The following is a 24,932-nucleotide window of genomic DNA, read 5'->3' as shown; positions in this document are numbered from 1 at the left end:
TTAAACACAGGCAATGGGACTCCAGGCCAGAGTCTGATTCCTAAACTTTAAGCTATACTGACATTTGCCAGTTAGAAACTGTAACAGTAACCCTTAAGACAACTGTCTCTGCTTCTCCTATGGCTCTGATTAGATTGTTAGTTTTCCAAAGGGTAGAAGTCAACTTCTCATTTCTTTTTTTGTATTTCCTTCAAAATACTCAACACAGAACTGGGCACTAAATAATGTTGACACACTCACTCAGGGAATTTGGCTAACAATTAACTCCTGCCATCTTGCTAAGTGTTGGCCTTTCTGTTTTCCCCTCAATTACTGCTTCAGTCTGTGAAAATGCTAAAGAGTGGTTTGGAAACAGAATTGTGTGTTGATAATTCCTTGTCCTGGAAGGATGAGAGGAAGGGGGTAAGGATGAGTTGCTCAATGAGGGAAGATAGCAAGTGGAATCTTCTTAGAAGTGCAGAAGAAGGAAAGGAGAAAGTGGGGAATGAGAATGTAGGAGAATTAAAGCAAACCATTGATAGAGAAGGATGGTTCAGGGAGAATTACTAACAATGCTATGTTTATATTGATGACAACTTAAGCATTTGATACACAGCCTTATGAAATGTTATTTGGATAACTTGAGCTTACAACCACTTGGCTCTGGATTTAGGCAAAGGAATAAAAATGTAGTAAACAAATTCAAGAAATCTGGGATGAGAGCTATGGGGTCGGTGAGTGATTCATATAAGCTTCCAGTAGAGGGTGGGATGGATTTGCCATCCAGCCCCTTCTCCCTCTTCTCCATGGAGACAGAAAAGCTTGGCAAAGCACTCCGCTGTCACTCTGCTTGGGCCATATTTTCTTGAAGACATTAAAGGATGGTGGTCACAAACCTATAAATGTCAACTAGACAATCAATAAGTAGGTATTTATTGAGTACCTGCTTTCTCTCAGCATGGGACGATCCAAAAGATATGCTATGGGACCTTCCATCTAATTTACCTAGAAAAACACCAAAACAAGTATGGCGAATATGTGGTATATATACTACCCTTGGCTATGTTTGTCCTTGAGGCAGATTTCTCAAATCAATCATGATGCACATTCTCATTGAATTAGGATGCTGCATGAGAAATCCTTCTCACCCCAGCTCTCCACGCAGCCCCTACCAATCATTCAGCATTGACCCAAGAAAGGAAACCTGGTTCCTATTTTTGCCCTGGACCAACATGACTAGAACAGCAACATATAGTGAATTATTCTGTGACAAATGATACAGTATTATGAGGAATTTGGAAGACATGGAGATTCTTCAGGACCATAGGACGTGGATGTCTTGACCAACAAAGTGGAACTTGAGCTCCATGTTGGAGGAAAGGTGTGACTGGAACTGGCATAAGAGAAGGAGGGTCTCCCCATGACAAGCACATGGAAGAAGGCACTGGAGTGACAGAGAAGACCCAACATCCACAAAAGACAGGGAGCAGCTGAGGACTAGCTTACTCATGTACAACTATCTGACAAAGGACTAAGGGGTCCAGCCGTGGTGGTTGCCGAAAGGGAAGATGGCTGACTGCCTAGCAAGGATCGCCAAGCACTATTCACTAAGGAGGCACAGGAGGAAAGGCTAGTGGCCAGGAAATGTAGTCAGCTACCAAAGCAGAGCCCCAGACCACCAGCTTACAGGACTGTTAGAAGCACCAGATAGAAATTGTGAGCTTCCAACATTAGTATACGGGAAACTTGTTCACAGCGCTGAATCTTCAGTAGAAAATGTCCAGAGTCATGTACAGAAGTGGTCACAGGAGAATTAAAACGCCTTGTGGTTTTCCATCATGGAGAAGATAGAGCAGCTGAGGGTAGGGTGGAAGGTATTTACAAATGTCTTCAGAAGGTGGCCTGGGACCCTCTGTTTTAATTTTCACTGAGGGCAGAATAAAAAGGGTTATCTTGTAGCACGAGAGATTTAGGAAAGACACAAGAAGAACTTTCTTTTTCAGAGTTGTTGGAGACTGGTTTAGATCATCAAGAGTGATATGGTGTCTCCTTCACTGTGTGTCTTCGAGAACAGGAGAAGTGTCCATATATTTGGGCTGCATTACATACAGTTCTACCTGGAGGCAGAGAGTAAACTAAATAGACCCTGAAAAGCCCATGCCAGGCAGGATGCCCTCCAGGCAGGACGCCACAGCTGTAGACAGTATGCGATCCTAGACTAGCTAAGCAAGGAAGTGTCTTGGAGAAGCTCTTTCCATCCACTTTTTGAGTCTTGAATTCTGGCCTTCCTGACTCCCTAGCCCCCAGATGTAACCACATCACTGCTTGTACATGTCAAGAATAGAATGTACCCAACTCACTGACTTTGGGTGCCTCCCAAACATCTCTTCCTTGGCTCACAACCTCACGTTGTAGGCATCGCCATTCCCTGGTGTGAGTCAAGCTGCTTTGCTGGAAATGAAATTAACTCAACAGAGATGGAACCAATGTGTCCCATTTGAAAAGAGGTAGTAGTTGCCATGGAGATCTGTATGCTCGGATACAGGTTGGGAAGCCTTAGACAGGGTTGGTAATGCTGTCTGATCTAAACATTTTAGGCAGGATTATATTTCACTAAGACTTTGACCCCTGGTCTTCTGAGCAGAAGATATAATGAGGAATATACCAACCAGAACTCAAATTGATTTTTATTAAATGAACTTGAGTGAAGAATTTTGACTTCCTTGTGCTTTTATGTCCATTCTCCAAAGTGGGGTTAAGGCCACATATCTACTTAATTATTCAGACAGAGTGCTTGGGGAAGAAAAAGACTTAATGACCTAAGAACCAACTGGAGAAATCTTCTGCTGGTCTTGTATGTGGCACCAGAACAGAAACAGGGTATTAGTGGTTGGGCCACTCAAGGTCAGCACCCGTTGTCCAAGTGTGAAGGGCAGGCTGACTCCTCAGGTTCATGGCAAAAACCTAAACCAGGAGCAGGAGAGCCAGAAGAAATTTGTCATGAGATATCTTAGCATGAAATGACTGTACTCAAGAAGGGGGCAATTCTAAAATTATAGGGAGACTCTCCCATTGTCTAGGAAGACCCAGGAGGGCCTAGGGTTCTGTATATCCCCACAAATTCTCATTGCTTTATTTCCTTAACAAGGGACATGGAAGGCTGCCTTTTAGAGAGTGCTGCAGACAAAGTGGTGTATATACATAGAGTTGTATATGTATAGGGATGTGTAGGAAAGAGATGTGTATGTATAGGGATGTGTATGCATAGGGATGTGTATGTATAGGGATGTGTATGTATAGGGATGTGTATGTATAGGGATGTGTATGTATAGGGATGTGTATGTTTAGGGATGCATATGTATAGGGACAGTGCAATCAAGTTGACCTGGAAAGATTCCTATATACTCTCTGAGGGAAGGTAAAGGAAAGTCTTGGAATGCTTTCCACCATTAAGATATAGAAAAGGACATTTGTTCAAAAGGAACATAATGAAGAAAGAGTAGGAGATACAACAAACGAGTTAAAATATTGATCCCAAAGATTCAAGAAATCCACAGACAGACATCCAGTGTGTAGGGTTCAAAAATTTATACTGACTTCACAGGACTCTCCAGCAAATGGGCAAATGCAGCTCAGCCTCCAAAATGAACCTATTTATTTTCTGCCTTGGGTTTGGCAGTTGAGTCTGTGTCCTGCCCTCCTAGAGTTATTTCCTTTGAGCTGGGAAGCGAGATCCCTTCTCCTGTATCCACCGTCCCTTCTACCCTAGCCTCTGCCCACCCCCCTATTTTAGGAGCAGTCAAGAATCCCAAATAGTGTCACCGTGATTCCCCCTTTAATCCATTTATGTTAGACTTCAAGGGATTCCAGCCATTCTTCTGATAGCTATGCAAAATTCATGGTGGGTGTTTCCTCTGTGGAGGGACTGGTATCTTCAACTGACTGCATTTATCCTGTTGTTGGTATTTGGAACTGGTAACACATTCTCTGAGGCGAAGGTAGGAGTATGCATGGCATTTAGGGCCATCCTTCTGTTCAAGCCTCATGTCGTGTACATGCTTCTCTTCTGGCCTCTTCTCCTTAAAGGCATGGAGTCCTTAGCTGGATACTGAATGCTATTCACTGGGTTTGGATGTTAGTCTCTGAGAATATATCAGCCCCTACATGCTGGGGTAAGAGACAGGAGCTCCAAGACAGCGGTGAGTGTGGGAGGACTTCAGGGGAGTTTTACTGCTGGGGTACTGTATTCGTTTCCTGAGGCTGCCTGGACAAATTGCCTCGAAGTCAGTGGCTTAAAACAATAGAAATGCGTTCACTCACGGGTCTGGAGGCTCAAAGCCCAAATCTTTCAGAACTGTGTTCCCTCCAGGCGCTGCAGGGGAGAATCCTTCCTGCCTCTTCCAGCATTGGAGGCTGCCTCAGCTTCCCTAGCATGTCATGGAATCACTTCAATCTCTGGTTGCGTTTCCACATCCCATTTTCCTAGTGTATCTGTCTTTTCTGTGTGTCTGTCTTCTCTGTGGGTCTATCTTTTGAAGTATACATGTGATTGTATTTAAGGCCTAGCCCGCTTGGACAGTCCAATATAAGTTCCCTTTTAAAGGACCCTTAAATCAGTCACATCTGCAAAAGGCTTTTTTTCCAAGTAAGGTAACATTCTCAGATTCCAGGGATTTGACGTGGCTATCTTCTGAGAAAACATTTCCAGCCCACCACAGTAGGGGAGAGAACTAACGTCAATTTTGCATGGCATACAGTAACGCATTTTCATTCTACAGCTGTCTGACAGTTGAGTATTCTTATTCATGAAGAAATTTAAACTCAGGGAAACTTCCCCAAGATCACTGAGCTAATCAGTAGAGGACTTGGGTTCTGTCTGACTCCACACTCACTGTGTTCTGTAGGTCATGATGAGTTAGGGGTTGTCATGCTGTCTTTAGCTGTGAGTCCCTGGGCAGTCCACTTACCTCCCTAAGGCTCAGCCTACTCACTGGATGATGAGATGGCCAAGTCTATTCAGCAATTCTGCGCCTGGGTGTATATCTGGGAAAGACGAAAACTCTAATTCCAAAAGGTAAGTGCACCCCAATGTTCATAGCAGCACTATTTACAATAACCAAGACAGGGAAGCAACCTAAATGTCCATCGACAGATGAATGGATAAAGAAGATGTGGTGCATATATACAATGGAATATTACTCGGCCAAGAAAACAATGAAATAATGCCATTTGCAGCAATGTGGATGGACCTAGAGATGATCATACTAAGTGAAGTAAGCCAGACAGAGAAAGAAAAATGTCATATGATATCACTTATATGTGGAAGCTAAAATATGACACAAATGAATTTATTTACAAAACAGACTCACAAACATAGAAAACAATCTTTTTGTTACCAATGGGGAAAGTGGGGGTAGGGATAATTGGGAATTTGGGATTAACAGATACACACTACTATATATAAAATAGATGAACAACAAAGACCTACTGTATAGCACAGGGGACTATTTTTAATATCTTGTAATAACCTATAATGGAAAAGAATCTTAAAAAGAATATATACATACATATATATATATACATGTCTATAACTGAATCACTTTGCTATACACCTGAAACATTGTAAATCAACTACACTTTAATTAAAAATAAATAAATATTTTTAAAGAAAGGAAAAAAATATAGATACTAAAAAAAAAAAAAAAAAGATGGCTAACTCAATGTCCCTTTCATCTTTACGATTCTAGTACCAAGGAACATCTAATGCTCAAATGAAATTACAATGTGGTTTGGATAGAGTTATTGGACAGAGAAATGGTTTTTGACCTTGCTGTCACCAAGAAGTTCTTTGTAGAAACGACCAGGCTTCTTGAGGGTAGGGGCTACCTTGTTCGGTCCCCATTTTCATTCTCCAGCACTACTATAATGAGAATTCATTCACTCAGTCAATCATTCTTTCATCGCACATTTATTAAGTCCCTTCGATGTTTCCAGGAACTTTAATAGTAACTAAGAATACAGTTGAATTTTTGAAAACCTAAACCTAGCTCCTGATGGAAATTAAAATGATCAGATTGAAGAAGTCAGCCCACTTTCTCGGCAGCAGCATGAATCATTTAATTCTAGAAACCCTTAGAGCTGTGCTTCCCAAACTTCAGCCTGCCTCAAAATCCCCCAGAGGACTTATTATAACAGAGTTTCTTTTTCAGTAAGTGTGCGTTGGGGCCTGAGGATTTTCATTTTTAAGAAGTTCCCAGGTGATGCTTCTGGTCCAGGGACCACACGTTGAGAAGCGCTGCTATAGAGGAGCCCTTCCCAATCAGTGGCCCCAGGGCCCTAGGCCTACTGTGGCATTTTATGGGCAGTTAGTATAGTCTACTGACTGAATAAACAAGAGCAAAACTACCATTATGTAGGCTTGTTTAAATATTTTGATGTCGAAAAGAAATTCTCCCTCCAGAAATTTAGTAACCCTTGAACAAAAGCCAGGAAGTCCATCAGGTTTTCTCTCTCTTGCCAGCGCTAATCTTTTGACAGAGATTTCCAGAGTGTTGTCTTGAAAACAAATCAAATTCTGAATTTTGGCTCAGTTAAGGAAGAAAGCCATGATTGATTGTGAATATTTGTCTAGATGAGGGAGAGGAAACGGAAGTTGACTTAAATATTGGAGCTGTTACCAGTTAGGCTTGAATCTCCTTCTCTGCTAATTTTACACGCTTACCCTTGGGCCATCTCATCTATCCCATGGCTTTAAATATCATCTGTATGCTGGTGACCCCTCCCCATGTCCTGCCCAGCTCACTCCTGTCACTTCCAGAGCTGTATTTCTAACCGTCTCCTTGACATCTCCTCTTGGCCTTGCACATGCGTCTCACAGGTAACATGTTCAACAACAAATCTGTTTTTAAAAAACTTTTATGGTAGTTGATTTACCATGTTGTGTTAATTTCTGCTGTACAGCAAAGTGACTCACTTATACATACATATACATCCTTTTTCATATTCGTTTCCATTATGGTTTATCACAGGGTATTGAATATAGTTCCCTGTGCTCTACAGTAGGGCCTACTTGTCTATCCATCCTATGTATAATAGTTTGCATCTGCTAATCCCAAACTCGCAACCTGTTCTCTATGTCTGTGGGTCTGTTTCTGTTTTGTAGATAAGTTCATTTGTGTCCTATTTTAGATTCCACATATAAGTGACATCATATGGTATCTGTCTTTCTCTTTTTGACTTACTTCGCTTGGTATGATAATCTCTAGGTCCATCCATTTGTTGCTGCAAATGGCATTATTTCATTCTGTTTTATGGCTAATATTCCATATATATATGTACCACATCTTCTTTATCCATTCATCTGTCAATGGAGGTTTAATTTGCAACAACAAATTCTTGATTTTCCTCCTCAAAGTGCTCTAATCCCATCTTAATAAATGGTAAAATCAACTACCCCATTATCCTGGGAAAAGTCCTTGATTTCTCCCTTGTGCTCATTTGCAATATCTAATCCTCCCCTAAGTTCTGTTGATTCTACATGCAGAGCATAACTTAAATTCATTCTTCTTTCCATAGTCAGGTGGAACAATGCACCATCATCTCTCACCTGTACTGTGTCAACGGCCTCAAGACTGGCCCCCACCACTTCCATTCTTTCTCCCCTTCAATGCAAAGTCAAAGTGAATTCTTCGCACCTTCGAGCGGTTGACAGTTTCCTATTTCATTCAGGATAAAATTCCAACATTTATAACTTGCCCCCAAAGGCCCTGCATAATCATACCACTGCCCCTCCCTCCAATCTCAGTCCTACCACTTCCCTGACTGGTTCTGCTCCGGCCATACTGATCTTTCCACTTTCTCAAGCACTTTCCCACCTAAAGGCTCTCACTCCTCCCTTGTCTTCCTGGAACCTGGCTTCCCCACTCTGCTGGAGACACACACACCCATCCTCTGGTCACAACTTAAAGTACCACTTCCTCAAGGAGGCCTTCCTGGATCCCCTCAATCTAAACTAAATCCCCCAAATACTCTCTGGTGGGACCCTATGAGTTTTCATTCCACAGAACCCAGGTTGCAAGTCTTTTGTTTGATGTGTGTGTCCCCACTAGACTGTGAACTTCAAGAGCACACGGGATGTGTCTGCATGACCTCACCACCAGACCGCAGCATCTTATTCAGAGCCTGCTGGTGCTCAACTCTTATTTGTTAAATGAAACAGTTAATAAAACCACAAAATCCTGAAACACTTTGCTGCTACTCTTAGGCTGTCCTCTCTTCTGCTTCTCTGTACACTTTCTCTGGGTCTCTGCTTCCTCCACGACGGAGTCTTGACTATCCCCAGACCAGACTGTTTGTCTGATGTTGGGACAGAGAGGGTAAATGGCAGATACGGTAGCAAATGTTCTCATTTACGCCAGCAACATTGCCCGAGTTCCCGGCCTGGGAATTAGCCATCTAAAGCCACTCCAGGCCCCCTCCCGGCCCCTGAGGACGGCACTTCTGGGTGGGTTGGCGAGTTCTGTGTGTGTCTGGGCCAGATCACAGCCCCTTTCACTCCTGACCACAAGAGACCACAGTACACACTGTGGGAGAAGGGAACCTGCTTGAGGCCAGAGATCTGGGACTGTCCCCACTCCCTGGATTGCTTTTGGTTTCGCACTTACAAAGTTTTACAACTCTTGGGATCTCCCTGGCGGTCCAGTGCTTAAGACTTCGCCTTCCAGTGCAGGGCGTGCGGGTTCAATCCCTGGTCGGGGAGCTAACATCCCACACGCCTCGCGGCCAAAAAACCAAAACATAAAACAGAAGCCGTATTGTAACAAATTCAATAAAGACTTTCAAAATGGTCCACGTCAAAAAAAAAAAAATCTAAAAACGAAAACAAAAACAAAATTTGACAACTCTCTAAGCATTGTTGACATCATCCGTGGTTGGATTCCAGATTCCACAGCTTGGGTTTGGGAGAGAGAAAGAGAGCAGGTGGCATACGGTAAGGATGGGTTACCAGTAGGGCTGAGAGGCGGGAGCAGCTGGAGGAGAAGGAGGCCACTGGTGGCGGCGAGCATCCTCTCCAGCGCTCTCTCTGCACAGCAGCCTGAGCTGTGGCCAGTGGTCCCCTGCTGAGCCCGGTCCATGCTCCTCTCTGCTCAGGCCTCCCGGGAACAGCACCTGTGGGCTTCAGCCCCTCCAGCAACAGGACTGTGGTGGGCTGGCTTGAATTACCCAGCAAAGGAGAAAGAGCAGAAGTGGAGGCGGTGGGAAACGCAAAAACATTCACTTATTTCTTTATGCACATACTATGAACCTGGTGTTTTGCTAGATCTTAGGGATACAAAAATCAAATAAAAGGGCTCCTTCCACCCCTTAATCCAACATTTAATGAAATCAAGGTCTAGGAAAAAGTGAAAACACACTAATTTATTAGGACATTTTCAGTTTTTCTGGTATTTATGAAACTAGCGAGTCTAGTTTTAGAATTTTCTTTTTTCAAAACTTTATTGTGGTTCAAGTTTTTTAAATGTTCAAAGGACAAAGCGGGGGCAGGTCACTTTAAGTATATACCACCTGGCAAGGAGCCAGAATTAGCTAATAAGAAAACCTTCAGAATTCTGAACAGAGTAGACTGTATATTCTCGTATACATAGGATAGAGTAACATCAGGATATTCGTATGTATACCAGGCAAGATAATTCTGATTGCAAGTTTATCATTCCTGGGTTTGAATCCTGGGAGTCAGGCTACTGTGTAGATTTTATTCTCCTTCCTTCCTTCCTCCCTCCCTCCCTCCCTCTTTCTTTCTTTCTTTCTTTCTTTCTTTCTTTCTTTCTTTCTTTCTTTCTTTCTTTCTTTCTTTCTTTCTTTCTTTCTTTCTTTCTTTCTTTCTTTCTTTTTCTTTCTTTCTTTCTTCCTTCCTTCCTTCCTTCCTTTCTTTTTCTTTCTTTCTTTCTTTCTTTCTCTTTCTTTCTTTCTTTTTCTTTCTTTCTTTCTTTCTTCCTTCCTTCCTTCCTTCCTTTCTCTTTCTTTCTCTCTTTCTCTCTCTTTCTTTCTTTCTTTCTTTCTTTCTTTCTTTCTTTCTTTTTTCTTCCTTCCTTCCTTCCTTTCTTTTTCTTTCTTTCTTTCTTTCTTTCTTTCTCTTTCTTTCTTTCTTTCTTTCTTCCTTCCTTCCTTCCTTTCTTTTTCTTTCTTTCTTTCTTTCTTTCTTTCTTTCTTTCTTTCTTTCTTTCTTTCTTTCTTCCTTCCTTCCTTCCTCTTTCTTTCTCTCTTTCTCTCTTTCTCTCTTTCTCTCTTTCTTTCTTTCTTTCTTTCTTTCTTTCTTTCTTTCTTTCTTTCTTTCTTTCTTTCTTCCTTCCTTCCTTCCTTCCTTCCTTCCTTCCTTCCTTTTCTTTCTCTCTCCCTCTCTCTCTCTTTTTCTCTTTCTTTCTTCCCCCCTCTCCTTTTATTTGTACTTTAAAACAGCATCCTAGAATGATTTTCTTTTGCTGATGAGATGATCCCAGTTCTTCAAAGAGGGGAAGGTGTAGCCATTTTAGGCTCTTGGAACAGGTTGGAGAAATACAATAATGGTCCTGGCTGGAGTAATCAGAGAGAGGATGCTTGACACTAAAGGGGGGAGGGGAAGAGAGGGAAAGTGGCCTGACTGTCCAGGAGTAACTTTTACTCCCAGGTCCTGCCCAGGCCTGAGGTGGGAGCGGAGCTTGCCCCAGACCCCAGGACAGACAGGACAGACAGACACTCAGACTCAGTGTCTCATGAAGGTTTTCTTTTCCCTTTGTTTCTGATCCCTGAAAGGAAGTCATGAAGCTTAATCAGAAAGATACTGGACTGTCACTAGGTGTTTGTATTTCTTTACACGTTATGATTTAATAAATTTGGTACAAATATGTTGTACAATTGCTAACCAGAGATGAATTGCTATTTTTGCTTTTTGTTAACTACAAGCGACTGTTTGTAGGAAAAGCAGGAGCAGCTGGACCAGATGTAAATCCGGGGAAATGTGAAGATTCAGGCCATTTGGTCACATCTCCAGGCATCAGCACAGAAGTGATGCCGAGCTTGGTAGAAGAATGCCACCCATCACGAAGAAAGTAAGTTCTGTCCCCTGAGCTCGGATTGAGGAACATTAAGTGGTGACAGTTGTCCTACCTACATTCCTCCCAGGTAATTTCCTGACGCAGAACCTCAGGAAATGAAGGAGTCAACTGTTTCCCTGCATGCTTCTCCCATCCTCTGTCACCTGGACGTCTTACAGGATACGGTCTGACTTGTCAGGAGGACAGGAACTTGCTGTTCACCTAGGAACTTAGACTCCCCACACAGAAAGAAAGAAAGAAAAAAGACGGGCAGGAAGGGGGAAACTTGAAAATTCTCTGAAAGAGAAAGAGCAAAACAAAACAAAGCCAAGTTCATACCAATTCATTAGATGCCTCCCCACAAATTTGTTTGTAGGTAAAGGGGATTAGAGGAGATGTGGAAGGAAAATAAAGCCTGTAGGTTGCGCACGTTGTCACACACACTTGCCCTGATTCTGGGGAGGAGGGGCAGCGGGGGAAGCTCTGAGCTGTGCAGCCTCACCTGATACTCGAATGTGTTCTGTGTCTGGGAGATGTTACCTTGGGGGCCCTGAAAGGAGGGAGGGAGAGGCTGTGAGGAGACAGAACACTGTTAGACTTTGTGTTCAGGAAGATGTAGTGCCTCTGGGCACAGATCGACCCAATTTAGCCTCCCATGTGGCACTAGGTAATCTTCCCCCAAGAGTGGAGGAACCCGAGGGCCTCCTGAAGCCTTGAGCCTGGGTGGGTATCCATTGCTTATTCGTCCAATACTGTGAGCCAAGCCTCCAAGCCCGTGGCAGCCGCTCCACTCTCCCATCACTTACAAAACACAAGTTAAAGTATAAAATTAAGAATTTCAAGATGGCGACGGCAAAGCCTTAAACCTCTGAGCATGGGGCCTGGTGAAAGTGCAGTGGTCGCACACCCTTGAAGCAGCCCCGTCTGCAATACACCCTTCTAAAACTCTTATATTGTTTAAGTGAGCTTAGTCGGTTTTGGTTATTTGTACCCAAAGCTCTAAATAAGACAGAAATTGGTTCCAGACTGTGGTATCCAGGAATCTGAAGTGAAATTGGGGAATTGGGTCCAGTTGAGACAAAGCCAATGAAAATCCACCTAATATGAAGTAATACTAATTTGGCGATTCATGACTTGTAGCATTGAAACAGTTGATTGGGTTATTGCCTATGGCTACTTAGAATGTGGTGCTCATTGAAGAGAAGGCTTTGGGAGATGGGGTGGCCACTGCTTTGGAAACGTATGGACGATACGATGAAATCAAGGAACGTTCTGTGGGGTGGCTGCTTCTAGATAGCACAGAGAATGAGGATAATAAGGTGATGAAAGGGCTATATACTGAGGGACAGTAAGTAATGGTCATCCTAGATGCCTAGGGAACTTATATTATGGAAGATAAATCCACACTATCTATATTATCCATTTATCTTCCATAATGCACATCATGGAAGATAAATCCCACACAGTAATATGGGACCTGATAATCAACAAGGACCTACTGTACAGCACAGGGAACTCTACTCAATATTCTGTAATGACCTATATAGGAAAGGAATCTGAAAAAGAATAGATACATGTACATGTATAACTGAATCACTTTGCTGTACAATTGAAACTAACACAACATGATACATCAACTATACTCCAATAGAAAATAAAAATTAAAACATAAAATAAAATTCCAAAACAAAAACATGGAACCTGTCATCTCATAGAAGTTTCTAGGAAGTTCAGGACACTGGGTTATGTTTGAATATCCACTGTAAAGGGACAGAGAAGCCGGAACTTCTATCTGCTGTTAAGAAGGGGATTTGATGATTGTTTTGATTTTGGAGACCACAATAACAAAATTGGATGTGCTGTTCCAGTCCATTAACCGAGCGATCTGAAAAGCTGCCGGCTCTGGGTGGGACACCAAACTAGAGAAGTTTCTTCAAATGGTCTAGGCTGCAATACAAGTACCTCTGCCCTGTGTCCCCAGGTTGCTCAGAATGTCTATGACAGATAACACAATGGGGATGCTGCTGGTGTCTGTGACTAGGCCTAAGAAACTAATTCCTGAGGATGACCCTAGGGTTTTTGAGCAAAGAAAGTTATCATTAGCTTGACACTGGACCTTGGAAGAGATGGATAATATGCCATACATGGCCAGGAGACTTCAACATCAAGCGAAGCTCATGTACACAGAACTAGGGTCTGAGCAAGTACTAGATGAACCTGTCCATTGCGCGAGCAGATAATTCACATTTCTGAGCACTTCCTCCTACTGACTGTTGTCCTTCCCTCCATCTTTTGACTCAGTGGGAGATTCTCTGTGATCATTTGCCCAAGGATGCAAAAAAAAAAATGGAGCCTTTTTTATTTTTTTGTTTGTTTTTATGTATTATTTGTGTGAAAAGTATAGTAAACCTATTACAGTACAGTACTATATAGCCGATTGTGTTAGTTGTGTACCTAGGCTAACTTTGTTGGACTTAACGAACGCACGCTCAGAACGGAACTCGTTCGTATGTAGGGAACTTACTGTATAGCCAAATTCAATTTCATAGCATCCTCTCCTATGAGCTGATGATCCCCAAACCCCTTGGAAAATTAGAAAATTTTTATGAGTATGAGATAGACATTGTTGATATTCTCAAAGTGGGTGAACTTATCAGTTGTCAGGGGCAACTATTAATGCATTCGTTGATTGGGCACAGTTTATAGTTCTGAAATAAAAGATGACTGAGGATTAAAAAAAAGATTTAGAGGAAACTCCCCTTACATTAACATATACTGTCAGGCTGGGTTCCTGCTGGAATATATAGGCTCACGTGTAGATTCCTCGTTCATAACTGTAAAACTCCAGCCAAGCAATAATGATCATAATGAACTAAAGAGACCTCGGGTTAAACAAATGATTACAGTTGACAATCAAGGTGTAAACGTGAACCTAATTAATGAATCTATAATCTCTCTTCCAAGTCTCTGGCCATTAGCCACGCTTCTAATTAAACCGAGTGCAGGAGCAGCCGTCCATCACCCGAGGGCCTGGTGCCTCGGCGTTCTGAATTCCTTGACAGACTGACCACCCCAGTCGTGATTTTTCGGCCTCTATTTCTTTACCTGTTGAAATTCAAATAAGGTTTCATTTGTTAATAAGACTCTTCTCCAAAACACCCTCAATCATTGGTCAATCTGCCGGAATACAGGAAAGCTGGGATGGAAAGCAAAAGACGAACACTGCCACATATTTACCAGATGGCTCTGCGATGAGCCACATAGATCAAAAGACGGAGTGGGGGCTTCCCGGGTGGCGCAGTGGTTGAGAGGCCGCCAGCCGATACAGGGGACGCGGGTTCGTGCCCCGGTCCGGGAAGATCCCACACGGCGCGGAGCGGCTGGGCCCGTGAGCCATGGCCGCTGAGCCTGCGCGTCCAGAGCCTGTGCTCCGCAACGGGAGAGGCCACGACAGTGAGAGGCCCGTGTACAGCAAAAAAAAAAAAAAAAAAAAAAAAGACGGAGTGGGCCCTGCTCTTAAAGAGCTAACAAATGAATATTCCTAAAAATAAAAGTAAAGCAATAACAGTGTGTTCGTCTACCTCAAGGGATGTCAGAGACTTCTGGAGGTTAGTAAGTGCATCCCCTGTGTCAGAGCACAGTTCTCTACAAAAAAAGAACTGCAGAGTAACCGCAGCTTCTACTTGAGGACTGGAGTCCACCCCTGGGCTATCAGTCTGCATTCCATGTGCCTTCAGACTCTGTGAACCTTGTGGGATCAAAATACTCTAAGGAATTGGTGGGTTTCTCACATACGCTCCATGACATCTGTTCTGTAGCCTGCCAGCCATGTTCGATGCTCAGGGAGAAGGAGAGAGCTGTCTCTCAAACAGAATCCTTTGCCATACATCTATCAACGCGGTGTTGACAGTCCTTCACGCAGTGTGGTGCGGGGGCAATGATATCTCAGTAAAAATTCTTGCTGGGATCCAGTGATTTATTTAGCTAACAGCTTAGTTAATTATGTCAGTTTGACAATTTCAAGAGGGAAGGAAAAACACACACGGGCTGGATGAGGAGATGGCCTCGGTAATATTACCAAGGGATCGTTAGGAAACCCAGTGATTTCTTGGTAAAATCTTTCGGCTGTCCAGCATTCCCCTATAAACAAGACCACCACTAAACTTTGAAAGAAACCAATTCTTCTCTCCACACTTGAACAAGGCAAAGTAACGCGCAAACAATCAGCATTTAGTTTTCAAATGATGGAATGTTTCCTCTGGAAGGAAAAGGGGTCTTTTTCACTAAAAATCCGGAGCTTGGATTCCAGTCTCTGCTCTGCTTCTGGGTGACTCTCTCGACCTCAGTTTTCTCGTCGTACAAGCCAAGGGTAGGTCAGCGTGGAGGACAAGAGCCCTTGTAGTTCCTGCATGTCAGAATCTGTAAGACCATGGATGTTCAGCTTATGGGATAGTCCTGGGACAGGTTGGGACCTTGGGATTAGCAGACATCACAGGTTGTCTGCCTCAGAGCCCAAGTCATATACCCACATGCCAGGACAAAGCCTTCCTTGTCTCCTGTAACGTTAGTATCAACACTTCCCCCCCATTCAAAGGCTCAACCATTGCATTTTCTTTACACAAAGTTCTTCCTGATCTCTTTCTCCCATGGGCCTTGAGGCAAGTTCTGATATATTCATCCTTCCCATACATATCTTTGGATGCCTGCTGTAAGAAAGAGACTGTTCCCAGTACGGAGGATACAGGGAAAACAAAACAATCTCTGTTGTCATGGAGATACCTGCTAGAGCTTTAATACTTTCCTGCATGAGAAATGGGCCAGGTGTCATTGCCATATTAGGGAGGGAAAAGGAGAGGCCACAGGCAAGCTATTCCGGCACTCTGGAGGTGGAAGACAAAAATGAAGTCTGCAAACAGACTGTGATAAAATAATCCATGAGTTTATACTGCAGCCCTATTCCGTTCCACAACTAGCAATAGTGACCATCATTCCAATCGCTACTGTTTACCTTGCATGCTATGGTGGAGAAATCCCTTTTACAAATACTATCATTTTCTTGAATAAAAACCCTTCCAGGTATTATTTGTTTTGCCTTTTAGTAACTGAACTTGATAAATGCACAGAGACTTTTAAACAATCAGCCCAAGACAAACAGTAAACAGCAGAGCTGAGACTGACTCTGGTTTTGACTTGAATTCTCATCTCTTTCTATTATGTTAAAACTCCTCTGAACATTTTTTTGGTCTAGTTTCTTTTTTAAAAGACTGTTTGCTGGACTGAAGCTTGCCAAAACCTCATTCTAACAACAAACCATGAAATCCCCCCTCCGTGAACTTATCAACTGGTCCCAGAGTTACTTCTTTTTCAAACTCTTTTCCCATTTAGGTTATTACAGAATATTGAGCAGAATTCCCTGTGCTGTACCGTAGGTCCTTGTTGGTCATCTATATTAAATATAGCAGTATGTACATGTCAATCCCAAACTCCCAGTCTATCCCTCCACCCACCCTTTACCCCTGGTAACCAAAAGTTTGTTCTTGAAGTCTGTGTGCCTGTTTCTGTTTTGTAAGTAATTTCATTTGTGTCATTTTTTAAAATTTAGATTCCACATATAGGTGATATCGCTTCTTAAATCTTGTTTTAGCCATTAAATTTTGGTCTGATAGGTAAAACAGTCATTTTAACTCTATAAGAGGAACTAAAATAGGGGTGAAAATGACTAAACCCTCACTACAGTTTGCTGATTAATTGAGACAAAACAAGTCAGGGCTGGATGTAGACATCTGTCAATGGCTCCAGAGAGGAGGAGTTTTGGGGATTGTCCTCAGGTCCATCAAAGATGCCTCACTTCACTTCCACGGAGAATGGAGGAAGACGGGAAGTAATGAGCTCGTAGCATGAAGAGTTTAAATTCAAGACACAACAGAATTTCAAGGAAGAGGGGGCTGTGATTTGTTGGAATGGGTGGGTGCCGTGGGAACATGCAAAACCCTCTTCTCTTGACATGTGGTGCTGCCGAGAGGCTTGAATGGGGGACAGGAAATGGAAGGTGATGACCAAAATGACTTCATGAGGTTCTAGCAGGGCCTTCATGGTGCAAGTCAAGAGAGAATATTATGCCGGAAAGAGTAATAGCGAAGGATTTAGGTGGTCTGGGCTTTCCAGGCTCTGCCACTATCTAGTTGTGTACACTTAATTAGGACATTTAACTTCTCTGAGCCTCGGTTTATCTTAATCATAAAGGAGACTCATAGCTCTTGGTCCAGCCTCCCTGACGCATCATAATGAGAAGCATTTGAGATAACTTCTGCTCTACGTAAGTTCATGAGGACAAACTTCTTTCGTTTGTATTTATTACTACTGTATCCCAACTGTTTGCCCTGAGATATGGACGTGGTACACAGTAGACATTCAGTGAACATCTGGTGAATGTATATGTAAATAGCACATGTAAAAATACTTTGAAATGTAAGGAAACAATGGAAATGGGAAGTATCGCAGCTATGGCAACTCTCTGGGGAGACTGTTCCAGTGTGTGCCTCACTATCTCGCCCACCTCCACACTATCCCATGGCCATTCCTAGCAGTCAGGGTGAGTTCAAGAGGACACAATGGCAACACCAATCTCTACAAGATGAAATCAAGCAGGGGGCTCGGGAAATACAATGTAATACATGGCAAACATTGATGTGAGGGATGCTGTGATTGGTCCCTCTCTTGGACTGCCCTCCTTCCTACTTTCCATAAGTCTTTGTTGAAGGGAATGTGAAGGAACCTTCCTTGCCGTATTGATCAGTACTCAACAGGGACATGGGTATAGAAAGCATGAGGAAAACCCTGAGTCTATCCTCTCTGAAGAAAACCTTCTGATTCTGATCAGATCATCTGATTCCTAGAGAGGGCAGTTAGCTTCTGTTCCAACTGACAGTAGGCAGTTATGATCAGACAGTTGAAGAGGCACATATCTTATGTATTCAAAAGAAGCTGGTACCCGTCTCTCAACTGGATATTAATTTAGCATTTTTCCAGGCAACCTCCCTGCCCCATCACAGAGTTGCTTCTCAATATAAATGTCAAGTGAGGAAGCAGAAATTAATTTAATATGCTTTATGGGCACTGGGTAATACCCAGAAGACTAACAATGGTGGAACAGAATTATAAAAGAATGGAGACTGAGTGTGCTTTAGAGACCCTGGCGCACTGCCAACAGCACTAGAGTAAGTGGGAGAAGGGAACACTGGTACTTGGGGTCAGCAGCCAGCTTTCTTTTCAGCATGAGTGGTTTCTAGAACCACTAGACTTTTTCCTTTCAAAGGCAGCACACAAGCTTTGTGTCCTGAGGCCCACCTCGAGACAGGATGCTCAAGTTTTCTGATGCGCAGGTACCAGGTGGCTGGAGGTGGCAATAAATCTGGTTCCATCGGGTGTGGAATGCTTTTCTGTGTGAGGAATTAGGACTGGAGCACCTAAGTGGTGTTCAGTCCGCATTGAAACATTTTAGCATATGGCTAAGTGGCTGGCTCTGAACTTAGATCACCTAGATTTAATTCCACTTTTGCCATTTATTGACTGTGCCACCTTAAGCAGCTTCGTTAACCTCTCTTGCGCCTTAGTTTTCACAGTTATAAACCAGAAATAACACTGGCACCTACTTCATGGCGCTGTTGAAAGGATTAAAGCAGTTGAGCATGTAGAACAGTGGCTGGCACGTACGTGCTCAGTTAATGTTGCTTATGATCATTATACTATCAGTAAGTACGTAATCTGACCTTTCCAGCTTTGGATTAGGAATGGCTATGTTTACCAACTTTCTCCTTTCTCCATTGGGGTCTAGAGACCATGACGCTGCTCTGATTCTGTGTTCCTGTCCCTGTTTGGGATCTCAGTCTCCATCAATAGGAGGAAGAGATGAGAGATCCCTTCTGGAAGTCCCAGTCCTAAGTTTCAGAGCCACTTCAGCTACTAGCCTGCTAGATGACTCTAAGGTAAAGTCACCTCCCTCTTGGAGTCTCAATTTCCTAATTTTTTAAATCAGGGGGTTGGACCAGTAGATCTCTAGGAATGCTTCTAGTCCCCAAATCCAAGATATCTACTGCCCCCACGGATGCTCAGAGACCCTCCTACCTAAATCCTTATGTGACTTAGGTTGGCCTCTAATTTGTGTTGAATGCCAGGAATTCCTCAACAGTTCTCCTTTTCCAAGTTACATTTCACTGCATTTTCTGCCTCACTCTCCTCCTACTTCTTGCTTTCACTTGGCAACTTGGGGTCCCAGACTGAGTAAGGGGGGCGGGGACTGGAATTTCCAGAGTCCAACTAGCCTGAAAACTTTCCTCTCTTCTTCCCCACTTCTCCCCATAACATTTCTTGCAGTTTCTCAAGATACCTTGTCTTCTTGAGCATCCTCTCAACTGAAGGCATTCTGTAAGAGGAGAGGAAACATATGAATGGGTCTTTCTCATGGAGTCATCATTTTTCCCTTTGTTTATCATCAATTCAGCCAGAAGTTGAAGTCCTAACATCATGCGTAGCCAGCATGAGCTAAACCGCTTGCCTACACATGGTCTTAAAAATCAGGATAGATAACGAAATTGTAATATAACATAATTCTTAGCTGAGGACATTGAAGTAGAAAAATGATATACGACCATAAAATGGTATGCCAGCACTCTCTCCTATTAGCATCTGTGTGTCTGTCTGATTCACGTCTGGTTCCTCCACCAAACTATAAGTCCCATGAAGGTGGGAACTAAATTTTTACCTATAATAGCATCCCCAGCATTGACAGCTCCTGATATGTCATAGGCTCTCAATAAATATTTATTGAATAAATGAATGAGTAGAGATTTTAGTCTATTAGATTAGTCATTTGGAACTTAAAATCATACAAAATTTCTGTCTTGGGAATGAGATGGGGGAAAAAAGATTCCACCAAGCATGAATAGGAATAGTACAGAAATCATGAAATGACAGAGATCTTCTGGTCCCTCATCCAAAAGATTCCTGTTATATTACAGGGACTTCTTGGTTTATCCATGTGCACATCACACCATCCCCTCCCTCTAAAATGTGACTTCAGGAAACTCTCAGTCCAATAATCTTAGGAACTGATGCCCAGGAAGGTATGAGAAACCTTTACCTTTTGGGAAGGTCACAGAGAGTGTATCAGCTAAAATAATGTGAAAAATGAGCATGGGTATAAAAAGAACAATTCACCATGACAAAGTAGGGCTTATCTCAGGAATTCAATATCCAAAATTAATCAATATAGTACATCATATTAATATCTAAAGGGAAAAAAACCCACACAATAATAGTAATGGATGCAGAAAAAGCATTTGACAGACCTCAATATCCATGCATAAGACAAAGTTTCAGCAAGCCAGGAATAGCAGGAAATGTCCTCACCTGATGCAGGACATCTACAAAAAAGCCGGTAGCTAACATTATACTTAATGGCGAAAGACAGAATGCTGCTGGTCTAAGATCAGGAGCAAGGCAAAGATGTCCATTCTCATCACTTCTATTCAACATCATACAGGAATTCTTAGTGCAATAAAGAAAAAGAAAAGAAAGTTATCTAGATCGGACACGGAGAAAGTTATCACTATTTGCAGATTATACGATTGCCTATGTAGAAAATCCCAAGGAACCTGCAAAAAATTTCTAGAACTAATACACAAACTTAGCAAGGTCACAGCATACAAGGTCAACACACAAAAATAAATCATATTTCCAGATACCAGCAATGAACAATTGGAAACTGAAATTAAATCTATCTGTATACATATGTGTATAATTTACATATATATAATTTATAATAGCTCCAAAGCCCGACCATATTTAGGTATAAATCTAACAAAGCATGGATAGGATCTGCATGCTACAAGATGCAGATAGAAGAAATCAAAGAAGATTTAAATGGGAAGACAGACTCAAATAGTAAAGATGACAATGCCAATCAAAATCCCAGCACAGCCTTTTTTTTTAAGACACTGACAAGCTAATTTCAAAATTCATATGTAAAGATAAAGGAATGAGAATAATCAAAACAACTATGAAAAAGGAGAACCAAGTTGGAGGGCTCACACTCCCTGATTTCAAAACTTCTTATAAGGCTATAGTAATCAAGACAATGAGGTATTTTTAGTGATTGGCAAATAGATGAATGAAGTGGAATAGAGAGTTTAGAAATAAACCCACACATGGATGATCAAATGATTTTTGACCAAGTTTCAAAGACAATTCAATGGAGAAAGATTAGTACTTTTAACAAATGGTGCTGGAATAATTGGATATGCGTATGCAAAACAACGAACTTCAATCAATGGCTGACACCACATATAAGAATCAACTCAAAGTGGATCAATAGACCTAAAGGTAAAACTTAAAACCTTAAAAATTAACTTAAAAACTTAAAAATTCTATAAGAAAACATAGGACAAAACCTTTGTAATCTTGGGTTAGACGTGGATTTCTGAGATAAAACACCAAAGCAAGACCCCTAAAATAAAACACTGTGAAATTGGATTTTATCATAATTAAGTACTTCTGCTCTTTGAAATTCACTGTTAAAAGAATGAAAAGGCACATTAAGAGAAAAAATTTGAAAAACATAACTCTGATAAAGGACTTATATTCAGAATATAGAGAGAACTCTCAGAATTCAATTATAAGGAGAAAAAACAAACCAGTTTAAAAATGCGGGAAAGGTTTGAAGAAATACTTCACCACAGGGAAATATGGATGGAAACTAGACACATGAAGAGATGTTCAAAATCACAGCCATTAAGAGAAACTCAAATTAAAAACATGTGCTATTAGAATGTCTCAATAAAAAGTGCTGACAGTATTAAGTGCTGACAAGAATGCAAAGGAACTGGAGCTCTCACACTCTGCTGGTGGGAATACAAAACATCAGAGCCACTCTTGAAAACAGGTTAGCAGTTTCCTATAGAGTTAAACATATCTAATGACTTAGTAACCCCACTTCTAGGTATTTAACAGAGAGAAGTGAAAATTCCTATTCACATAAAAACCTGTATATACATACTTATAGCAGCTCCATTCATAATCACCCAAAACTGGAAATAACCCCAAAGCCCTTCAACGGGTGAATGGATAAACAAACAGTGGTCCATTCATACAATGGAATGGTACTCAGTCATAAAAAGAATAATAATGAAGAAGTGTGGATACACACAACGACTCGGGTGGATCTCAAGGGCGTTATGCTGAGTGAAAGAAGCTAGTTTCAGAAGGTTACACCCTGTGTGATTTCATTTATATGACATTCTCAAAAGACAAAATTACAGTGATAGAGAAAAGGTCAGTGATTGCCAGAGGCTGGGGACATGGGGAAAGAGAACCTACAATGGGGTAGCATAAGGCAGGTCTTTAGGGTTGTAGAATTGTCCTGTATCCTGATTATAGTGGCAGTTACATGATTCTATATATGTTAAAACTCATAGGGCTCTATACTCCATGCAAAAGTCAATTTTCCCTAGGTCAAGGGAAATGAAGACATAAAAGGGCAGCCCAAGGGACTTCCCTGGTGGCACAGTGGTTAAGAGTCCTCCTGCTAATGCAGGGGACACAGGTTTGAGCCCTGGTCCGGGATGATCCCACATGCCGTGGAGCAACTAAGCCCGCGAGCCACAACTACTGAAGCCTGTGCTCCACAACTACTGAAGCCCACGCCCCAATGAAGAGTAGCCCCCGCTCACTGCAACTAGAGAAAGCCCACATGCAACAACGAAGACCCAACGCAGCCAAATAAATAAAATAAATACATTTTAAAAATAAATAAAATAAAAATGGGGAAATATTTCAACTATCCCTAAAGAAAGTTCTCTGAGGCACGTTTTAAAAAAAGAAAAAAAAAGGGCAGCCCAAGAGGGTCCAATGGAAGAGAAAGAAGCAGAGGCAGAATTTTCCTTGGTGCTGGGTTTATGGGCTGTCTTGAGTCTTGGGTCTCGTTCAGCACCAACTTGCAGAAGCTGTGTCCCTTCCTTCCCTCTGGTTGCCTCTTTGACTCCGTGCATCTCTGCATGCCATTGGAGCTGGCTCTCCATCGTGGGCTGGGGTGTCAGCGCAGGACTAAAGCACAGGGCTTTCCAAAGGATTGGGCTCTCCTGAAGTGTCACTCTCACCATGATCCAGCAGGAGGAATGTCCCTCTTGCCCAAGCCCCGCCCTCCACTGCACTCTGGATGCCCTCTAAGTGGCACCAGCCCAAACCAGGGACAGTCACTTGTCCACTCACTTCCCAGATATTTACAGCATCCCTATTGGGTATCAGGCACAGCCAGGGACCCTGCTGCCAGGCTGATGCCCACAGCATATTCTGGAGGGCACAGCTGTCAGAGCAGCTGTCCTCACAAGGGCCAGCAGTGGTATGTCCTGTCCCAAAGGTCCGAGGCTTTGATCTCATTTCCCATTTTTGCCAATATTCAACACTTTCCAACACTTCACCCCTTCCTCAGATGAAGAGTTAAACACAGGCAGATGGACACCCGAAATGGCAATATTTTTCTGCTGACTCACCAACCTCACTGAGCGTGTGCTTCCTTGATTCTCTGATCCTATTCAGTTTGTATTTGGAACGACTTTTCTCAGCCTACTGGCAGAAAACTTCATTTTCTTTCTGCTTCCAGAGATAAAATATGAAGCTGGTGAGATGAGGTGTTAAAAATGGCAGTGACTTGTCCAAGGTTGCCCGGCAGCTTGGCAGTGGAACTGGGACCAGAGCCTAGACAGTAAGAGCTTCAGGGCTGAAGACTGTACGACGGAGGCATCGCTAAAACCCTTCTCCGCAAACTGAACAGAAATGGAAGAAGCTTTCTCCCAGATATCTACACAAGCAACATAGGACAGAAATGCTTTCAAAACACAGTCATGTCCTGGGGGCAAGAGATGCTTTTGATATAAGTTGTGATGACAGCAGCTCACAACGGAGCCACATTCAAGGAACAGTTCCAGCATGCCAGAGGTTGGGAGGCTTCTAACTCATAAATCATCCTCACACACAACACGCCAGTGAAGCTAAAGCAACGTTAAGGGGCTGACGAACCACAAAGACCAGGAAATGCAGAGTGAATGCTGATCCGGAGGAGCCGGAAGAGGCAAATGTAAACCAAGGCGCAGTCTGGGAGCACAGGCTAGCCTTCTGAGGCTTGCAAGCAACTGTGCTGATTTCCCTGCACGCACAGAGGTCTCCAGCCAGAGGCGTGGAAGGGAAGGAGGCGTTTGCCTTCGTCCACTTGCCCAGCATACAGGGTAAACGTGCTTCCTGGGGTGTTGCACGGTAAGGCTGGTCTCCTGCTAAAGCAAGGTCAGGGCTTCACCGAGGGAGAACGACACTTCCGACACTGAAGGCTTTCTTAACGTCAGTCCCCACTGCCCTGGAAGCAAGAACAGTTAGGGGATCTGGGCTAGTTTGGGAGGGTGTCGCTGAGTGCGGTCATTCAGGCACACGGGACCACGCCACCTACCTCACCCGACCTGATCCTCTCCCTCCACCAACTTCAGATCCTTTCAGTTCCAAACTTGAAAGGCGTTTCTAGCTGCCGCTCTTTGGTTTCCAGCAAACATGCCGACCGCAGATAAAGACATCCAGAAGAGAAAAGAGAGCACAGAGGAAGACAGCCCCAGGAACCCCGCCCTGGAGTCCCTCCCTGGCCTGCTGCGCCTCTGCCTGGCTGACGCGTTCACCACCTGACCCAGAGATCAGGCAACTGTCCACGAGCATCGATTTCCACCCGTGAGGTCTCCTCCATCTGCCTTCCTGGTTGTTTACTGAAAAGTGAAGACAAGTCAATGGCCCAGGGCCCTACAATGTCTCTAATTTTGGCGAGAACTGGTGGGACTGGTGTTGGTGGGAATG

The 24,932-nt window shown here is 42.9% G+C and overlaps 1 long non-coding RNA gene across 1 annotated transcript; it reads right to left on the bottom strand.

Moving 5' to 3' along the window:
- Window positions 1-14,849: 14,849 nt before the first annotated feature.
- Window positions 14,850-24,694, bottom strand: LOC137202740 (uncharacterized). The gene is made up of 4 exons (XR_010932768.1): window positions 24,541-24,694; window positions 20,396-20,470; window positions 19,435-19,470; window positions 14,850-15,467 (listed from the first exon to the last, which is right to left on the bottom strand). It is a non-coding gene; the product is annotated as an uncharacterized lncRNA (long non-coding RNA).
- Window positions 24,695-24,932: the final 238 nt, after the last annotated feature.

This window comes from Pseudorca crassidens, chromosome 11 (genome assembly GCF_039906515.1).
Source record: "Pseudorca crassidens isolate mPseCra1 chromosome 11, mPseCra1.hap1, whole genome shotgun sequence".
NCBI classification, from domain to species: domain Eukaryota; kingdom Metazoa; phylum Chordata; class Mammalia; order Artiodactyla; family Delphinidae; genus Pseudorca; species Pseudorca crassidens.
The sequence above is the reverse complement of the archived record's forward strand: the minus strand, read 5'-3'. Positions and strand labels throughout refer to the sequence as shown.